Below are 15,066 nucleotides of genomic sequence, written 5' to 3'. Positions count from 1 at the left end.
CCCATATTTTCACTGTTTTTGCAGCCAATTCTTGCCCGTTTCCAACCAAATTTTCGCATAACCGTCCAGGGAAGTTCCACGATCTCCCGTATGAATGAATTTGGCGACATTTGGATCGAAACTGACGGAGCCTTTATAGGCATACATAGATAGATACATACATACATACATAGATACAACATTCCCCTATTTATAGTAAGATGTATGTATCTATGTATCTATGTATCGTGTATAAAGGCTCCGTCAGTTTCGATCCAAATGTCGCCAAATTCATACGGGAGATCGAGGAACTTCCCTAGACGGTTATGCGAAAATTTGGTTGGAAACGGGCAAGAATTGGCTGCAAAAACAGTGAAAATATGGGTTAAAACGGGGTTTTTGTTATGAAAATCGGTTACCAGCCTACGCGTCACTGTAGCTGGCCGGCATCGCGTCGGCGTCGCGTGCGTAATGCGCATTACGCCAATGCGCGCGTACACGGCGCAGAGCCACAAGATTTGCGAGCCAGAGACCAGTGGACATGATAATACGGAAAGAAGAAAAAATAATAAAGGACAAAAAGGTACATGGACGGGGCACGGATGAAGCGGTACTATAAAAGAAAAATAAATTAAATGAGGACAAAAAGGTACGAGTAATTAGACCAACGGGTTAAAGTAACTAAATGAAACGGGAACGAAACAAAGAAGGAAAGAAACTATTCAGGAAATGTAAGAAAAAAGAAGCTAAAATAATGAGAACAGAATTAAATAAAAAACATGGAAACGGGAAATCACAAGCAGCAAATAAAAAAGATGCTAAAAGGGAAATAATGGGAACTGGGTTAAGCAGAGGAAACTAAAAAAGAAAATGTTAGATAGAAGAGACAGATTTAGATAAATAAAAATGTACCTTTTCAATGATTCTACGTCCTGTTCAGTAATTTTCCTGTTATAGTGAACGCTCCCATTTACTCATCTAGCGGGGACCCGCGCGAAGCGCGGGTATCCCGCTAGTCTTACTATAAACTAGATTTAGCGGTTCTCGGGTTGGGTGGTTCTCATAATAGGCCTATATCTCTAATTATCAAACTCCCGTTACCCATATACCTGCTCTGACTTTTTAAACTATTATGATATAGGCCTGCGTCTCTTTGTGATCAAGACCCAACTTGACACAATTACAACTCTGTTTGGCAGCTGTGATGCTTACTTCGCCAGTATCCATAATCTGGAAACCCATCGTTCGCCTCTTCCAAGCCCTGAGCTGAGTGTCCTGCTACTACATTGTCTTATAGGCCTTACCTGGTCCGATGAGATGCACTGCACCCGGCACCCCTCACCGCACCCGTCGGTACTCCGCGCACACGCCCGTTGATATTCCGCGTACGCACTCTGCGAGCACGCGATAGCTCCGCGCATACGCGCTCTGCGAGCACGCGATAGGTCCACTCGCACACGATAGCGCGCGGACAGACGGACAAACTCTCTATAATTAGTATTAAGATAGGGGAATGTTGTGGGTTTGTATGTGTGTATGTGTGGGAACGCAAAAGCTCCGCCAGTTTCGATCCAAATGTCGCCAAATTCATACGGGAGACCAAGGAATATACGGGAATGTGTATAAACTTTATTTGGTTGAAAACGGTCAAGAATTGGCATCAGAATCAGTAAAAACGTGAGTTTTCCGGGCAATAATAAAGTGGTTGTTTGTTTACGGCCTATGCCAACCAACGCGTCCACATGTCTAGCATAAACCGCGCCGTCGTTAGCTTCGTCGGCGTACACGACGTGCGCCACCTAGCAGAAATCGCGCCGTCGTTAGCGGGTCGGCGTACCGTCCGCGCGCGTGACTTGACTCGCACGCGAGTGCGCATAGCCAACTTGCACACGGGTACGGTTTATGATATACGGGATGGGATAACGTCATTAGGCCTACTAAATATCATAAGGGTACGGGAGGAAAAGGAAGCATTAGGCCCTATGCCTATAAATAGTCTCTATCATCATGTAATCTGTTCAGCGATTCTTCCCGTTTTAGTAATCGCTCCCGTTAACTCAACTAGCGGAGCGCGGGCATTCCGCTAGTAAACATAATTAGGCCAAGAAATAGCCTGTCTTAAAGCTGCCGCGCATTTTTTTGTTGAAGATTAACCATAAATATTTGACAGAAATATGTTTTACAACCCATCAATTTGTTGCTAATTGGATAAAAGATGAAAAACAACTTCCTTGAAATAAAAACCAGTTTCTTTTAGGAACTTCTAGACAGTATCTTGACTCGGATTGCACTAAAAAAAAGAAAGTAGGATGTCGTTATTTTCTAAATAGCGCCACCTGTTCAGCTTTCAGAGGTTGAATAAAGAACATTGCTCACAGGAGAGGGCGCAAAAATGAATTTTGGGAGTAAAAATGAATTTTGGTCGGAATGTACTTGGGTAATTGTTATCAACGTGCTTTTTTCAACATTAGTTTTCAACAAATAAATATCATTGGGACAACCTGCGCAAATGCAAACTTACGCATAGCTTGCAAACGCATATTAAAATAAATCGCTAGGATGTATGAATGTAGCGTGTTTAGGCGGTACTTGTGACGTAGATTCCGTCGTTTATCAAAAAAGCGAATGCCGACAGGTGTCAAGTCGCAAGCAGTTGACTTGAACACAGCTTTGTCGCTAGCCACGACTGGTGCAAACGATATCTGATTACTAGCAACTATAAATCGCTCGCTGCAACTGTGTAGTATAATAATTATGCCCTTCAGGAAAAACTGGGAAATGTATCCATAACTCTAAATATTTTAAAGATGAAATAGAGAAAAGTAAGCTGAATTTATTATGCACATGAATCCTTCTTGTAAAATCTATTTTGTGAATGCAATCCATTGAATGAATGGAGAGATGTAATTCCCAAAACCTGGCGATTTAAATATTTATTGATTTTATTCCCTCGTTAATTTCTTGCTACCAAGTAAACGCATCCCAAGAAGAAAGTATCCAGTTTGATTTTGGTCCATAAGTCAAAGATGGGGTCTTAAATCAAGACCTACTAAAATTATGTTACAGATAAATTTATTCTGCACAGTTTGATACCTCATTGGTACAAATCAATGCAGAATTGATGACACAGTGACCTTTTGAATGCAATCACCTCAATTTTAAAATTTGCAGTAAATTCCTATTGATTTGGTCCCCGGTATAGCATAATTATCGACATACTTTTAAAGTATGATGTTTTGCATAGACTTTTTGTATCGAGTTTGGTGATAAATTACGTGTTCGAAACTATAAAAATATTTGTCAACTTGTGAATCAAATGTGAATTAAGAAATATATTGCATTATATCCTAACAATTTTGATTAACCTTTTGCGTGGTTCGCAAATAATTTGAAGAATTTTTGCAATTTTTAGGAAATATTCCACCCAGTTATGTATCACCACGTGGTCATTTTAATTCAAGGGCTTATACCACTAAATCAGACTTCTGCCAGCTTCTGCCCAAGTTTATCAGTCATATAGTGCCATCTTTACATTCAAAATGTGACAAATTGATATAATATTAGCAATTTTAGTGTTCAAAATCGTGTTTAAATACAATTTCTTAATGTGAATGTCATACAGGTTAAAAAGAAACGGGAATACTCGGGCAATATTTAAGACTATCTGCGCATGAATACACAAGGGAAAAATGTAGTTAGCAGTCGTCAAATCGGTCTTTTTACGTATCGCTGATTTTCTCAACAAGTAGCCGAGCAATGTTAAAGCTAATGCATACCATGGTATGCAAAATGTTCTTCTCTAAGATGATATACATAATTTATACTTTAAAACTGGGAAAATATCTACTTTTGCACATAAACGTGAACTCTACTTTCATAACTTTGCGTGTATAAAATCAATGCGAAGAAGGTTTTTGTGGTGTGTTCTCTTTATCAAATTATCATCACACAGCTTGTCTCCCTTCGCAATGATGAAAAATTTCCACACGACGGTGTCGCTAACGCTGAGCGAACGGTAGTGCGTTGTTTTGCAGTGTATTCGAAAACATTTCATTTTCTCAAAATTTTTGAGAATCTATTACAGTCAAGCCAGAGAAGTAATTGGTGTGGTTGATGCATTCCTAGCCAGGTAAGCGTTTGAGTTTCTTTGCAAATTAGCTATTTTAAGCTCAGTATCATGTCATGACATGGTACATTGTGTACAGCTATGTACAGTACACCCATCGTATGGCTCGACATTACACAATTGTCACACTATGTCAGGCTGACGAGGCTGTGTCAGTGTTCATTCAATTGAAAATGTATCCTTGCTCGAGAAGTCAAGTCACAAATTTGTGCACCGCAGTGACCGATGAGCTTCACATTCGAGGCTACACTGGATTTCAGAGAACAACGCCAACGGCAATCCCTTGCTCAGATTGGTGCGAGCGCCCTGTTAATGATCGACGACGCGAACTTTGTGTTCACTTCAAGGGCGCCGATCTGCAATGAGTAACGATATGATGCACAATCAGCTAATCAGATTATCTGTCTGTTGCTACGATTCAGCCAATCAGTACCCCACCTCCGTAAATACATGTACTCAAGACTGTGCACACGCTCTCAAAATGTAAACAAGTGACATTCATACATTTGTGCTATATAACGGCGCGCGCGATTGGTCAAGAGCCGGGCATATTCAGCGTTCATACATTCACACTATGTAACAGCGCGCGTGATTGGTGTCCCAGATGTGCGATCGCCAGGTAGGAAAAATGAAGGAAAATCATGATTTTTGATATACGGTAATGTTGCTTGTACGCTTTTTGTTATTATTTTTATGAAATAAGAATCACAAAATGTACTGGTATGTATGAACTGGGTTCATTCATATATTTTCATGACTAAAACCATTTAGTCATGAAAATATACTGAATGAACCCCTAATTCATGCCCGCTACTTCAGCGTGATGATTTCGGTAGAAAAGAATTATGCAAGAAAATCGCGTTAAGAATCTTACATCTTATTTTTGTTATTATTTGATGAAAAACAATCACTGAATGTTTGGGAATGTATGAAAGGGGCTTATTCATATGCCTCAGGCATAAACAATCAATCATGCGGGCCCTCAATTTCATGAATGAACCCCTAATTCTTCTCTGACAAAAAACTTTACGAGACCATTGCATTTGAAATCTAAGCATGAATGCCATGTACATGTACATTGTACTAGCGACAGTTCAAAATAGCCAATTCTCTCGGTCAGGGTTGTTCCATCCATTGCACTTATTATGCGATTCTGTCGGTCAACATGATGTCACTTTTGCCATGATTGGGCTATTCCATCGTGCCCCTAGTGTGACACAAAGGGGACACTTACCGTTGCACTCAATGTGGGAAATCACAAAACATGCAACAAATAAATACTCTTGATGAAATAATTTTAAGCTCGATTTCTTATCAGGAAATCAACTTTTAAATAAATTACCATACTAAATTAATTGGTATTTTCTGTGCTGAGAAAATTTTCTTGAACTGAAAGGCCCTGTACAAACCAATAGGGATTTCGTGAGGGTGTCCGCTTTGACATACGTGGGAAGAAGTACATACTTTTACTAAATTCCAAAAGTACGGTATGTGTTTTTGTATACAATTTACAAAATTTATGTACATGTATACAAAAGTACATACTTTTGCAACATACTTCCATGTGTGTACATAGTCGTTTCTCCTGCATGCAATTTTTACATATCAGTAACCACCGGGTATAAGCCCACCCCATTTTGAAGTGAAATCTGCCATCTAGGGGGTGGGCTTATACCCGAGTGGTTACGGAATATGCAAAAATGCATACTTTGTATAATTCAAGTATATACATTTGTATATTATGTCATTATTGACTGAAAACTACCTCATGTGCTGTGTGCAAAACTACAATGTACATAGTATTTAATACATACCGAACTTTGGCAAAAGTATGTGGTTTTGCATATATGTATGCAAAAGTATACAGTACTTTTGCAAAATACGCAATATATATAGGCCTATACGCCATATAATGCAATTTCTACATACATGTACCGTATAAGCACCCAGGGCACTTAACAAAGTCATTTTGGGTGGACAGTTATTTTAACCTGGTTTACCTAATCTTTACATAAAGGGCGTTTATTAGAGACTAATTACGATGTTATAGGTCCTGAGACGTTCTAGTAGCTTTTCTGGTGCAGAAAATGCATTGCAAGTTTACACTAGACTTGTAGTCCTCCAACTATTTCACTGTATTGACGACTGAATTGACGTCTAACTATTACCCTTAATTGAAAATACCCTACATGTAGGTGGGTGCTTATTGGGGCATGGGAGCTTATTGGAACAAATTTATACGGTTTATGCAAAAATACATGCTAGTTTTTCACTTTTTTTTTTTTTTAGCCAGGGCTGAGTATCCCCATTTTGAAGGACTTTTTTTTTTTGCACCAATTTTCACTCAAATTTTGGGACTTCAGGCAGAAATATGCCTGTACAGTGTTATGGGGAAAATTTTCAAGTTGATAAAAAATGTTTATGTCAGATTCAGTTTCTACACAAAATTTCACCCTAGAAAATGTTCCTTTTAATTAGGATATCTTTCACTTTAAGTTTCCACCATTCTGGCTGCCAAACGATAGTCAAAGCTTGAATGCTGTTTTATGAATATTAATTACGGTACAAATCAATGCATCAACCAAAAACACGATGGCAATGGACTCTAGCATCGAATGCGTAACTATGTGCCAATTTGAAGATTCCACAGTTCACAAGTAACTCAGTTCAGGTCACGAAGGCGAAGCATATCAGTAATGCTAAGTGCACCTGTAGTCGTTCTTCTATATAGCCACACCACATGCAATCTATTCAAAAATGCATACTGTGCAAATTTAAGTATTCAAAACTGCCTTATATCTGCATACAAAACCATGTACAGTTTGATGTACAATGTACTCACTACTAGCCTGTATTTATTTCATATTTTTTGCTCAGGTACACCTGAGTGAATATATACATTCAGTTTAGACCTTGACCTTTGAACCTAAGTAGCTCCAAGTCAGGCTTCTTCTGCAAATGCTTTTGCTTTGTCTTCACTAGAAATATTTTATAGTATAATATTTGATAGGATATTGCCTGGTAATGGAAATGCAGACTATAAATGCTAGCTACTAAATTAACATAGTTCATAATATATATGCAGCAGTGAGATATCTAACTTGAGGTGGACATAGAATATTAGCCTCATTTCCCATGAAATTATTTATAAAACTGTGTTCTGTAGCCCATAGTGGAGGGGTTTTTTAACCTGGGGATGATATTAATCATAGGTGTTGACAGATTGATAGTGGTCTGGAAGTTCAAGTTAGTAAATTACATACTGCTCATGAACTTATCAGATTTTGTTTGCCAGCTAGGTCAGTGTACATGGCCAAGACAATGTACAATACCAAATACCCATGAACTTCTTACTTAAATTTGCATTGAGAGGTAAGAAGGCTTGTTCTGACCAGGGTATGGATTTGATATAATCAGTCCAGCATTTAACAACATTATTAACAACATTGAATTTTAAGGCCAAATGTTTACCTTCTCCATTACATTGCACACAGTATTTTGATGCATTACCTGAATAGGTTTAGTTTCATTATTACCTTCAACTTTTACTTTTACTCTCTAGTTGAAAGTAAGTGGCACTAATGAGGTTTTCAGCATTTTAATAGATCCCGTTTTAAACCTTTAACTTTTACCTCATATCCCTGCTTTTACCCTCTTTCAAGTTGAAGTCCAGTGCATAATGAATATCATCAAAATGTTGTTTCCTGTTTATTCTTCTAGATATTATATTCATACATATTCTAAGCTAACTGTATTCTAATTCAATATTTTCTAAAATAACACATTGCCTTTTGATTTATTCTAAAGACTACGGTAAGTTCTGATGTTAAAGCCACAATGTACCATCTTATACATGTAATATGAAATTGGTTAATATTTTTCAAACCTGACTTTTTTGGCATATTTGTAATGTTTACACATGTCACAACTTGCACCTAAATGGAATCAGCCAAATTGGTTGTGTTTGTAGGTCAACAGAACAAAGTTTGACATAATGTCATTTATATAATTCAAAGAATTGTGACATTATGTCCTCCTATAGAACTGCGTGTTAAATGGCCAAAATAACTAACCAGCAGGGTTTCTTTCATTTTACCTTGTTATTTCAGCTCAAAATGGACAGAAACCCTTCCGATAATTATTACTAGCATTATTTCAGCATTTTGAGTATAAAACAAATTTAAAATTTGAAGGAAATCATCTTTAATTAAAGCCTTGTTGTTTTCATACAATTTTAATTGAGTTTGTATTAAATTATACAAGTTTTGGTTATTTCATGATCCCTCCAGCTTCATCATAATTTTGCACTTCCCTACCAAAAACAAAACAAAAATACCAAAAACAGACTAAGGGATATTCTTATCATTTTGGACAATGCTATAATCAGCCTTCTGGAACGTTAAAATTTTACTGTATTTCCTAAAACTATTTATGAATCATCCAAATCATAAGAAACCTTATCATTATCTATCACACATCATATCCTATATATACATCCCAACAGACACTACATTAGTAGATATGCAGTCTCTAAATATTGAAGAGCTAATCACCTAGTGGAACGTATTTACCCTTTTAATCAAAATGCTTAAGGATCTTCACAATCTGATATCTTAATCTTATGTAGGCCTACATATAAAACAATATCATTAGCCCTAATTATAAGAAACGCGACATTATTCAACACCAACGACCTACATTGCACAACCATGTGTTCCAATCATGCCTGAGCACTCCCTTTTAAAGGGGTTTTTATTATACGGTATACATGTATGTACAATTACTTTTCCAAAAGTATGTGGTTTTGCATAAGTGTGCAAAAGTACATACTTTTAATACAAAATAGGCATATTCCTTTCTGATAGCCAAAACCCATGATTAGCGTTAGGGTTAGTAGGCCTACATTTTCCTTCATTGGGGCATGCTTAACTCTATAAAATCTTACAAAGAAAACCACTGCACATGTATGCATTGTCATACCCAGGGAATCGATGGCTGATGGGCCAGTGACACCACCGTAGCTACAAGTGGGTGTCTAAGGTTCAATCCCAGGTTGCCAAGTGAAAAATTTGTTCATCTTCTCCTTTTTCATTCCTCTTCTCCTTTAATTTCTGATAGCCAAAACCATATTTAGCATTAGGGTTTATATTCATAAATATGCCAATAGTATATGATGCAAAACTATACAGCACATCGGGCCACCATGCATGTATACTATCGCAATATACCAAGAATGAAGTTGATTGGTTGTTGCAATGTTGTGTTAAATCTGCAGAGTGGATTATTAATGAATATGTGGGTAAAATATGCAATAAAAGCTGCTGAGTAGATTTATGAAAATGTAGGCAAAATATGCAAATTAGCTTATTAATATTCATAAATATGCAAATAAAACATGACATAGAACTATAATACAGCAGATTAGACCACTATGTCCTATCACCATACCAAGTTTGAAGTTCAAGCTGCAGAGTAGATTAATGGTTTTGCTTCCGGCCGGACAAGCCAAAACAAACAACCATTTGGATGATAACACAAGCTCCACATATGTGTGGAGGCCAAAAATTCTAATATGGAGTCAACAGGTTTACAGAGAGAAACTCCTATCTTATAGCTAGGCAAATCAAACAGTCCGCTGCTGCTCAGAGATAAAATCAAACATGTATGAATATAGTTAAAGGCAAAAAAAAAAAAAATGAATGGAAGACTACAAACTGTGGATGGTAACATAAATATATGAGAAGTTCTTCTTCAACCTATTTTTTTTTTCTTTTCCAGATTTTGCTTGCTAAATATGTGAAAGGAGATTACAACAAGAGTGCTGTAACAGTTGCAAAAATACTTTTCTGTTCTCTCTGCCGAACTTCACAAGAGCTGCAATCAGACAATGTTGTACATTTTACAGGTGTTTGGCTCAGGTAAGGTGTTCATCTAAATTAGCTCTATGAGCAGGGCTGCAAGTGGTCCTATATTTCCTATATTTTTAAGATTTTCCTATATTTCCCTAGAAAGTTTCAAAAAGCCCTATAATCCCTATATTTTCATATTTGGAATATTTTTTGCTGAAGGGCTTTGTATACCGTGTGCAATAAGTTCGTTCCGCCCCTACCCCCAAACATTTATAATGTATTGAAAATTAAACTTACACAATACATTTTAGGATATATTTTGTTATTTGTTATTTTGGTACATTAGTAGAGATGTTTAACCAATTTATTTGAAGTCATGGTATTCTTGGTGGTCAATCACATCAAATTACGCTTTCCCAAGATACTGTTCACCAATGGCACAAGAAGTTCCTTATTCTTGTCTAGGCTTGGCCATACTTTCTGGACTCTTTCTGCAATTTTGCAATAAGAAGTTTCACAAAAACCTTTCTTTTAGAATAGACCACAATTTCCCTATAGGGTTAAGACCTTTCTTCTTCCATTCTCTATCAATTTCTCTTTCCTTAAACAAGCCACTGTCTGGTTTTCTTGGATGCCATCTTTAAATTCTCTGAGGTTTGTGGTCCTTTAAATTCCTCAAAACAGATGTTTGTCCACACTACAAGAAATGCAAAATGCCTGGAGAATTTTTACACCATGTATGCCTTAAGAACATTCATAGCAAGTAATCCTGAGGGCAAAATCTGATGGCCCTCTAACTATAGTGATGATATGCTTGGGGAAAACCAGGCATAAAGGCGGAACAAACTTTTTGCACACCGTATATTAAATATAAATGCCTCCCTGGACCCCACCAATCAGGTTTATTTGTATCCATTTCTATAATTCCAGGTTGCATTTTTGCCCTGCAATTTCAGTTAATTCTCTAACTTCTTGGGGCTTTGCCATATGAACCTACACTAGACCTTTTCACAGTTCATGTTGAGATTTTGCATATAAAATAGAGATAATCAGTGTGGTGTTGAATGCTGACATCTTGTGGGTACACGCTGCAATGGCCGTTAAATGCGTTCGATCTCCATGAGTGAACAGCAAAATCACCGTGTTGATGTGTGGTCGCGTGCGTCTTGAACTCGCCACTCAAAAAAGGTGGCAATGTTACATTTTCCCAAATTCGACTCAAATTAAATGATGATATCTCTGCCAAGCAAGAAGTTATTGTCACGCTTGTGGTCTCATTTTATTGCTAAATAAAATGCACTTTCAACCCAGTAAAAAATTCTGTTAGCCTTTTTAATACTGACACTGCTTCATAGAATTCAGAATGGGCAGAGTGGCGGAGGTGGGGATGTGGAGGTGGGGATGTGGCACACACAAACTCTATGTGATTGATATTTTTAGTGCATAATCTGCTTCTGTAAAGACTGTAAATTGGATTTTTACTCTATTTAGCATCTAAAAGACTCATGAACTTACAGCTAAACAATTCTACTTATTGGTTTAGTCTAGAAAATACAAACTTTTCCATACAAAACTACCCGTTTTCATATCAAACACTGTAGGGTGTCTTCAAAATCTAAAAGTTACTGTAAAATTTTAGTTACCGGTACTGACTTGAGTATAGTCCCGGCCCGTTTTTGGGTGAACATTTTTCAAAATTGGGGGTGGGACTATACTCAGTTTCAAAAGTTTTTATTTTTTTGGTTTTGTAGTGTCCCTGGACCTAGACCTAAATGGTAGGATTCATTCATGGTTGACCTAAAAAAAAAAAAAAAAAAAAAAAATTCAAGATGTTTTGTATTTTTAATATGAAAATTGATAATTTGTATTCATGTCATAGTCTATTAATGATTTCAAAATGCATTGAATTTGAATGCATTTTGAAATTAGAATTCAAATTAGAATATCTCCATAACTATCAACCCTAAACTAGCAAAAGTATACATTTTTGGAAAGCTGGAGGCAAAAGCAATTTAAATATACACATTTCAACTCATTGTACAGGGTGACCTTGAAGTTATACAGGGTGGAATAAAAAAAAATCCAAATAAAAAATGGGTCACTTAATGTATTGCTTATTACTAACTTGCAGTTATAAACTGAAAGTAAACAACATTGATTTGGTTAGAGGTTAGGAGGAGCCTACTGACTTTGGAAGAAAAAAAATCACAGCTGTTTGGTAATCTTGGAATACAGGGTGTCCCAAAATATGTTCAAATTTTTTTACAATTCAACATATTTTGAACTGAAACATTTTACCCCTAACCCATACAAAAAAAAGTAAGTCCATAATTAGATTCCCCATCAAATCTCCTCTCAGAAAATGTAAACTATGACTATGATAGGATAAGTAATTAAAAATTTAGGGCAACTTTGAGATTTTGAAGACATCCGCATTGCTTACTACAGTGTTTAGTATGAAAACAGGTAGTTTTGCACATAAAAGTTTGCATTTCATAGACTAAACCAATCATAAAGAGTTCAAAATGATTAAAAACAATTAGCAGAATAAATAATTTTTCAAAAGAGCTCTTAACCATGTCTGTAGCCCATATGGATGCAAAGATATGATCAGTTGATTCAACGCGCTCACACAAAATCTTTATTTCCCATAGACTTTGCAAATACCGCCACCGCCTCATCCGCCACCGCCTCATCCCCCCACCTCGGTCATTCTGAACTCAAACAACTCTAACTCCACTATCTTAGCTGATAAACAATTCTCCTTTGGAGGTCTGTTAGGGCACACATTTAGCTACAACATGACACCAAACACACTTCAATACCTGTTTAAGCAGAGATATAACAATTTGAAGGAGTCTCAATTTGGAAAAGCGTAACAAAACCACCATTTTTGGGTGGCGAGTTCAAAACAGCTGTAATATAAATACTATTCATCTGCCAAATATGACAACTGTAACATGATTTGCACGATTGTAGTGCATGTAAACTGAAATCTCATTGCACTATTTCATGTCCTAAACCATAATCCCCGAGCTGTAAATAAAGTTTTAGCTCATTTTGGACTTAGCGTACATTATTCTCTTCCAATTTATTTAATATGGATTCCCGAAGTAAATGACTGCCCAATTTACCCTTTACTAAACGTTTGTTTTATAGTTATTGTTATATGCAGTATTTTTAACTTTTTATGGCCCCACTGAGCCCACCATATGCATATGGGTGACCCTGCCCCGCTTCACAAATTTGTTTGTCTCCTTTACTATTGTAAGGCTTGCAGTCCTGAGATTAGGTTTGTATGTAGCCAAGACACATGGCTTTCATATGGCTCAGTCAGGTCCCTTCTAACCTTAAAATTGACATCCCTAGACTAGTCAGAAAAAGGGCAAACACTGCTCGGTCACCCCTATTGCACTATTTGAAGTTGCTTTGTCCAATAAAGCCTTGAAATTATTGTATTATTCTTATTCCAGTTATATTAGCAATTCTGTAAACAATATTATCCAGATACGCAACACAAATATTCTTATGCATGTCATTTTAAGTGTCCATGTGCCATTTTCGAAAAACTAGGTGAATGTAATACAAAAGCAACCCGGTTCCAAATGCTTTTGAACTATGTTTATTCAAACAAAAGAAAGGAATTCCACTATTGCTGGAGTGTGGCTAACATGCAGTACAAGCAGATCAGGAAATAAAGTTACATTAATTATAACTGTTCCAAAATGCTAATAACACATTCATGAGTATCCACAGTCAATTGTACAAATGTATGTATTTCTTACTATCTTCTCTTTCTGTGACTCTTTTTATCCATAGAATCATTTGATGCCCTCGTTGATGCTACAAGGGCACAAGTGACAACATCCGCAGCGACACAGTCAGTCATGTTAGCAGAGGGGAAACTTTCTCAATCGTCAACATCCACAGATATGCGTATAAAAATGAATGATACAAGCTGCATAAATATGATGAACAAATACATTCACTTTATCTATAAGAAATGAAAGGCTTTTAAGACCAGCACATTTACATGGATTTGTTTCAGTGAGTGGTCATTTCATATTACCAGTGTTAGCAGAACTCATTGTAAAGCTGACAATGTGGCTATAAATTCAAGTCAAATCCCTACCTTATTAGAATGAGAAGCATGTTCTTAAAACATATGGAAACTATATTTGGCAAATAATGTGAACTATAATATAACCTTTCTTAAGATTTTGTGAATGATTAGCAGTGTTCAAATATGCCTCAAAAAGTTACAGGCCAGCCGGGCTTGACCTTAAAAAGTTACCGCCAGCCGGGCCGGCAACTAGATGCCAGTCAGAAAAGTTACCGGCCAGGCCAAAAGTTACAGGCCAATGGCCTGCTGACTGGCCCTATTTCAATGCTGATGATTAGCCAAGTCAAGTCCAGACAAGTCAAGTAATACTTTATTATACTATTCAGCAAATTACTTCAGCGGTGTCGATGTCCTTCTGCTTTGTCTGATTATCACATAAAAAAACTACAATCTTAGAAATAATTATTCGAACACTTTTAAGGGCTTATTGGAAATGGTCGCCCTCTCTACCCCTGTATAATGTTTGCATACCCAATATGCTCATCTTCACCATATCTTCTCCCAACATTGTTTGGTGGGGAAAGGGCAAGGGTACGTATGCTGAAGATGAACATTGAGATAACACTACTATAATCCTTAGTTTCCAGTGACTCGTATAGCGTGCGCACTGTACTAAGAAGAACAGGGGAATTGGGTGTTCGAACACATTTTGTCCGGGATTGTAGGTCACACATTGCTACGCAGTTTGACTAGCGAATGAGGTGCCAATGTGATTCTAGAGTTCAGTCTTTGATCAAGTAATCTCAGGGGCGTAGCAAGAGCATCAGGGGCCTATGGACAAGGAGCAGTACGGGCCCTTTTAACCAGGGCGGGATTTAGCCTACCTTATTGGGGCCCTGGACCAGGCCAAAATTTGGAGGCCCCGAACTCACATGCCGAGGAAGGTATATGCACTCAAGTCAGTGGCCAAGTTTTGGTTGAACTGGGGGACTAAGGGGGACTAACATATTTTGTTGAATTCAATTTCAGACTATCTTGGCCCCAGATCA

The 15,066-nt window shown here is 37.2% G+C and overlaps 1 long non-coding RNA gene across 1 annotated transcript; it reads left to right on the top strand.

The window, feature by feature from the left end:
- Positions 1 to 3,712: 3,712 nt before the first annotated feature.
- Positions 3,713 to 14,211, top strand: LOC140163933 (uncharacterized). Its single transcript, XR_011860435.1, has 3 exons — positions 3,713 to 4,108; positions 9,884 to 10,023; positions 13,774 to 14,211. It is a non-coding gene; the product is annotated as an uncharacterized lncRNA (long non-coding RNA).
- The last annotated feature ends 855 nt before the right edge of the window (positions 14,212 to 15,066 follow it).

Source organism: Amphiura filiformis, chromosome 11 (genome assembly GCF_039555335.1).
Source record: "Amphiura filiformis chromosome 11, Afil_fr2py, whole genome shotgun sequence".
Taxonomy (NCBI): Eukaryota; Metazoa; Echinodermata; class Ophiuroidea; order Amphilepidida; family Amphiuridae; genus Amphiura; species Amphiura filiformis.
This window is presented reverse-complemented; position numbering and strand designations above follow the sequence as displayed.